The sequence below is a fragment of the Rhinopithecus bieti genome, unplaced genomic scaffold, assembly GCF_001698545.2.
Source record: "Rhinopithecus bieti isolate Rb0 unplaced genomic scaffold, ASM169854v2 scaffold_33326, whole genome shotgun sequence".
NCBI classification, from domain to species: Eukaryota; Metazoa; Chordata; class Mammalia; order Primates; family Cercopithecidae; genus Rhinopithecus; species Rhinopithecus bieti.
In genome coordinates, this window is record NW_016814921.1 from 2958380 (window position 1) to 2965502 (window position 7123).

The 7123-nt window shown below is 37.2% G+C and overlaps 1 pseudogene; it reads right to left on the bottom strand.

Moving 5' to 3' along the window:
• Positions 1-2957: 2957 nt before the first annotated feature.
• On the bottom strand, positions 2958-4333 carry LOC108515584 (tubulin alpha-8 chain pseudogene; annotated as a pseudogene).
• Positions 4334-7123: the final 2790 nt, after the last annotated feature.

Genomic DNA, 7123 nt, shown 5'->3' on the forward strand with positions numbered 1-7123 from the left:
TGGCTCAGTGTCAAGCATTAAATTCCATTATAGGTTTGATTATCACAAATCTAACTATTATTTGCAAAGTTGAGCTTATGACTATGAGGAAATGAATAATGAGACAGATATCATGAAAAAAGGAAAAGTGGTTAAAAAGTTACAAAGCATAGAATGAAATAAATCATAGGCTCTGGATGTGCACTGAAATTAAAAGTTTTAAGGAACATAGGCCCCTATAACAGAAGGTTAAAATTGGAAAATTAATGGATAAGTCATGGGAATCTGTCCTTGCCAACATTCATTATATTACCTAGAGCTGTCTTGATTTGTCTATTTTAGATTCTCCTATTTGGGAGAGTGGTGGACCACTTGACTCTGAAGAAAGCTAAAAATACTCTCTCAGGAGAATGCACACATACACACACACACACACACACATACACACAGACACACAGACACACAGACATGCTTAATTCAGTTTCAGGAAGTGCCCAGACTTTCTAAAACTTAGCTATCGAAGAAGGTACAGTGTACTTCAGGTAGAGAGCCCTCTATGATGTTTGAATTTTCTACATTACAAGTTAAATAAAATGATGGTCTATGAAATCTAGAAATGATTTGGAGAAACAGATGTAGTTTCCCTCCTCACATATTCCACATCCTAAACTAACTTTTGACTGAGGGTTGAATTGTGGCCTCCTCTCCACTACAAATCTATTGAAGTCATAACTCTGTTACCTCAGAATGTGACCTTATTTGGAAATAGGGTTGCTGCAAATATAATTAGTTCGATGAGGTCATACTAAAGTAGAGTGGGCCCTTATCCAATATGACTGATGTCATAGTGAAGAGACACAGAGACAGACGCACGAGGGGAGAACACCAGTGATGATGCAGCCTGAGATTGAAGGGCTGTACCTGAAAGCCCAGGAACACCCGGGGCCACCAGAATGTGGAAGAAGCGAGGAAGGATCCTACCGCAGAAGTTTAGCAGGGGGTATGACTCTGCCGACACCTTGATTTATGACCTCGAGACTCTAGAACTGTGAGAGAAGAAATTTCTGTTGTTTTAAGCCCTCTGCATTTGTGTAAATTTGTTACAGCACTCCTAGGAAATAGTGGGAAAACACAATCTAGAATTATAATAATTGATTTCAAAGTGTCTGTCATGGTTATTAATAAAAACTTTTATTCAGAAGGTATTCACTAATCTTCACTATGTGAATTCACTGATTTTCAATTTGCCATGTAACTTACCCAAATAAATCAAGAATAGGCTCTTATTCTTAGAGAAAAGATAGCCTAAGTTTAATTTAAAATTTACATAGTTGATCGGGGTTTCAATTCTTTCATCAATGAAGTAGACATTAAATGTTTAACATTAAAATTGTCTCTGAGCTCCTCTCAGAGTTCCTATCAGAATTTCTATCAGGTATAGATAATAATTGATCGGTAGTTCATTTGCTAAGGAAATATTTTAAATGAATTGTAGATACTTAACCTATAAAAGAGAAAACCAGCTCTCTTCAATTAGCTGAAAGGCAATTAACTAAAAGAGTTATTGTTGTGTATGACCTCAAATGATAGACGGGAACTGGCAGAGATGAAATTAGACTAAATATACATAAGAACTTGTTAATTATTTTAGCTTTAACAATATATTCTGGCCCTCAAATTAATAAGTTCTTTGTCATAAGACTTGTTTTGCCGAGGAGTCATTTGCCAAGATGTCTTTAGGGGTTTCAATCATTCCCAAGTTGGTTGGAAGATCATATCTTCCAAACACTATGGGATCAAAAAAGGTATATTTGGAAGATTAATCACTCTGGAGATAAAATGAACTTCAAACCCTGTATCTGTTCCTTAGTAACTATGTAAACTTAATTTCTGAATATCATGTTCCTCTCCTGTAAATACAGATATTAATACTCACATGAAAGTATTGTTTTGAATTATAAAATAATGCATACCAAGTGTATAGTCATGAGTTGACAATAAATGCTGATTCTCTCCTATGCCCTGTAACTCTGTGTGTATTTATATTTGCTATTGTTTACCATGTAAGGATATAAAAATAAACTCCTAAATAAAATTAAAGACCACCATTTAAAAATATTTTAAAACAATTATTCAGAAAGATAAGTAATAAAGTATTACTTACTGCCACATATTAATTTTTATAGTTGTGGGGATGTAGAAGTTTGTCACCAGTCACTCAGATTTGTTCTGTATTTGATCCTTAAGGGGAGCAACAGTACTTTCCTCAGTGCATTTAGAATAGAAAGTCCTGAACAACATTTTAAAGGTATAGGGAAAGAGCAAAGGTTCAAAAACATTGCTAAGCTCTGAGCCTTAGAAGCACAAACAAGGTTCTGAATAAGTTGAGAACAAAACCAGCCTCCAATGATTTTATCTTTAAAAGCAATTACTTCTTCATGATAATTATTCGCATATTTTAATTTGCAAAATATTCTCTTTATAGTAAGCATATATGGAGCTGTATACTCAGCTTCTTTAATTTAACTTCTGTGTGGCATAATTTTATAGTTATTTTGTTTTCAGATTTCATGTTCTGGATGTGGAAATTAATGTAGCAATAGTCTGCATTTTTTTTTTCACCAGAGAAAAGCTGTTTGCCCACACGTTCCTAAAAGCAACACGAAAAAAAAAAAAAGGCCCATCAATTACCCTTTGCAAAATCTACATATTTTCCTATGCTTTCTCTGTGTAAAACAAGTGTAAAAACAATGCAAATTAGCAAAATATTTTAGACAATGTATATCTATCCTTTTGGGTGTTAAGTTATGGGTTTGCTGAAGATAGGCTAAATCCCTGTGTATTTTATTTTATTTTATTTTATTTTATTTTATTTTATTTTTTTATTTTATTTTATTTTTATTTATACCATGCAAGGAGACTGTTTATTTCCAAAGGATTTTGCAATAAACATAATGAATAGGCTCCAGGCAGCTGTTCTATTCTTCTCCCTCATTCTCATCTTCATAGGAGTCAGTGCCTACTTCCTCCTAATCCTTCTCCAGGGCAGCGATATCCTCCCGGAGCCTTGGAGAACTCACCGTCCTTCATGCCCTGACCAGCTTCCCAGTGTACAAACACCCTCTTGACATACGTCAGTTCGAACTTGTGGTCCAGGTGGGCCCAGGCCTTGGCAATGGCGGCTGTGTTGGGCAGCATGCATGTGTCACACTGTACCTTGGCCAGGTCACCTCCAGGCACCAAAGTGGGTAGTGCTTAGTTGATACCAACCTTGAGGCCTGTGGGGCAGCAGTCCACAAACTGAATGCCGCACTTGGTATTGATGGTGGCAATGGCAGTGTTGACATCCTTGGGTACATCTCTGTGGTACAACAGGCAGTAAGCCATACACTTGCCATACCAGTAAGCCAGATACCCTAAAGTGTCATACCATCACACTTTGCCATCTGACCGGCCAGCTCAAAGCATGTATTGGCAATCCCTGCTAAAAACAGCTGCTGTGGTATACCTTCTCTGCAGAGATGACTGGCACATAGGTGACCAGGGGGATGTAGATGTGAGTGCAGGCCACCAGGTTGATCTGAAACTCTATCAGGTCCATGTTGAGGGCCTTGTCAAAGTGCAGAGAAGCTGTGGTGGAGGAGATTACTTTGCCAATGAGGCAGTTGAGGTTGGTGTAGGTTAGGCACTCAATGTCCAGGTTGTGGCAGCAATTGTCATAGATGGCTTCATCGTTCACCATGAAGGCACAATCTGAGTGCTCTAGGGTGGTGTGAATGAGTGGTTAGGATGAAGTTGTAGGGCTCGACCATGGCTGTGGACACCTGCAGGGCTGAGTAGATGGAGAATTACAGCTTAGATTTTGCCATTGTCACCAGAAAGCCACTCCATCAGGAGTGAGGTAAAGCCAGAGCCAGTGGCCCTGCCAAAGCTGTGGAACACCAGGAAGTCCTGAAGTCCTGTGCACTGGTCCGATGGCTTTCAGATACAGTCCAGCACTGGGTCGTTGATCTCTTTGCCAATGGTATAGTGAGTACAGACATTGCTGTTGAGAGCATCCTCTTTTGCAGTGATGAGCTACTCTGGGTGGAAAAATTGTCAGTATAGGCCATTTCGGATTTCATCAATGGCCATAGGCTCCAGAGCCACAAAACAGCCAGGACACATGTTTTCTAGCACTAATTTCACAGAAGAAGCTGGTGAAAGTGGACTATCCACTTCACCAAGGGTCTTTTCACTGGACATTTGCCCATCAGTTTGAATCTCATGTTCCAGGCAGTAGAGCTCCCAACAGGTTAGCATTGCCCATCTGGACACCTGCCAGCTCCGCATGGACTGAAATGTATTTACACATGGCAAATGGTGAGTCCCAGTGGTGTGTCTTATGTAGAGTCAGGATGATGGGTTTCAGTGAGAACTAACCTATCTTTTTAAGGATATTTGTGTCCTGATTTAAAAAGTTTTAATTTTCCTGACACTAAAACATTGGTGTTAAAATGTGCAATTCAAATGTATGTGGAAGAAAAGTGAAAGAAACACTGATTCAGCCTTAAGATAAGTGTATCCTAAGACTTCATTTTAGCTCTGCTATGTATTAGTAGTATGATTCTGGACAAATTATCTAATTTCTCTAAATTTTGCTTTTATTTACAAAAGGAAATAATATTTTTCCTGCACATCTTAGAGTGGTAAATTTAAATTTAATATGCATATAAAATTTATTTGCAAATTATTAAGGGCTAAATTAATAAAAATATTATTTAACATGATATTATATCTTCATGACCCAATTTCCATATTTCTATTGTTTCTTTTATGCCTACCTTTGACATAACTTTTACTCAGCACCTAAGACAATGAATGATAGGCTTGGTCCATTTTATATCTGGCTTGTTGTTATTTTGAAAGTCTGAAGAAAATAAAGATCCTAATTCACCAAATGAGGAAGATTAATTCCTCATTCAACAAGTTCATTCATTCAGCAAATAATTATCAAGCACCAACTATGTACAAGAACTGTGCTGAGTGATGGGCCTACAACAGTGAAAAATACAGACCAAATTTTTGCCTTCATACTTCTATTTTACGAGGTGAGACATAAACAATCTAAACAAGCAAGAAACTATATGTGAGGTAATGATAAATGTTAAGGAGTAAAAGCAGAGCAGGAGTGAGTGCTTGTGGATGCAAGTTTATGTAGGGTGACTAGGAAAAGTTTGCTGAGTAGGTCATATTTGAGTAAAAATCTGGAGTGATGAAAGTGAGGGAGTGGCCCGTGCACCTATCTGGGACAACAGGGTTACAAGCAGAAGGAACAAAGTATACCGAAGCTCCAAGGCAGAAGTATATTGACGTATTATAGGCAGAGAGAAGGTCAGTGCACCTGGTGAAGAGTAAATAAGATGAAAAGCTGTAGGAGATGAGTTTGGATAGGTAAGTGGAAGAGGCAGATGACCTACAAACTGTCAGCCATTGTTAGAATTTAGGCTTCTGTGAGAGATAGGAAGTCATTTGCTGGTTTCATACAGAGAAAAAACAGGATCTGACCATTGTTTTAACATGATCCCTCTGGTTACTCTTCCTGGAACACAGTGAAGAAGATCAAGGTGAAACAAGGACATCATCTAAGAGGTCATTTAAATAATTATTGGCTTGGACCAAGATTTTCGTATGAAGGTAGTAAAATTGGTAAGATTCTGAGTATTTTTTTCAGGATACAGCTGTCAGAGTTTGCTGATAGATTAGTCATTGAGTATAAAAACAAAGTGAAGAGTGAAGAATATCTCTAAGAATCATAGCCTGAGCAATACAAGAATAGTATTACCATTTTCTCCGACGGGAAACAAAACGAGAATCCTATTTAGGAGAATATCAGTCCCTCAGTTTGGGACATTAAAAGTGATTATTACACATATCATAACCACACACTTTCGCCTAGGTTCTCACTTAGGACCACAGGCAAACATTCTTGACTTCTAGTGAGAAGCCTTCAGTCAACAAATAGAGGAATTCCCAAAGCATGGAGTTATTTCATTTTATTATTTTATTTTAATTTTGCCATAAGAGCCAGGCTTCCAGCTTTCACCATATAAATAGGAAAACCTCAGTGGTTATAACTCATTTCCCTATCAAGCCTTCAATCAATATTCTCAGCCATAAACAGTAGCCTGTCTCACCAGAAAGGCAGTAGTCAGAACCAGCTGCCCACATCTTTAAAAGTCCAATACCTCTAAGTTGCAAATTTGAGGTAACCCTGGAAAATTCACAGAACTCTCTATTCTTCAACTAAATAGGAAATAACACATTCTGTGATCTATCTTCGTTACAGGGTTACTGTAAGGATCAAATAAGACAAAATATACAATAATGCTATATAGGCATAGTCATGACTATTTAACAACAAAAACCATAGTGAGACTACTTTTTTTTTTGCAAGTAGACATTTATCAGCTGTAAATGGTATGATTGGAAGAATATAAGTTGTTTTAAGAAAAACAATAATCAGTTCCAAGCAGCTGGTTTTTACTGATACATAATATTTATAGATATTTATGGATACATGTGATATTTTGTTACATGCATATAATTTGCAACTATCAAATCAAGATGTTTAGGATGTCCATTACCTCAAGCATTTATCATTTTTATGTATTGGGCTCATTTCAAGTCCTTTCTTCCAGCTATTTTGAAATATGCAATACATTTTTGTTCACTGTAGTCATTCTACTATCGAATAGTAGAACTTATTTTTTCTATCTGACTATTTTTTTTGTACCCATTAACTAACCTCTCTTCATCCCCCTCCTCCTAACCACATACTCTTCCCAGTTTCTGGTATCTATGATTCCACTCTCTACCCCTATGTGATCAACTTTATTACCTACTACATATGAGTGGGAACATGCAACGTTTCTCTTTCTGTGCCTGGCTTATTCCACATAACATAATGACCTCCAGTTGCAACCACGTTACTGCCAATAATAGAATTTCAGTCTTTCTTATGACTAAATAGTATTCCACTACATATATACAGCCCATTTTCTTTATTCATTTATCAATGGATGAACACTTAGATTAAGTTCATATCTTTGCTTGTGAGTGGTGCTGCAATAAACATAAGGGCGGAGTTATCATTTTGATATAC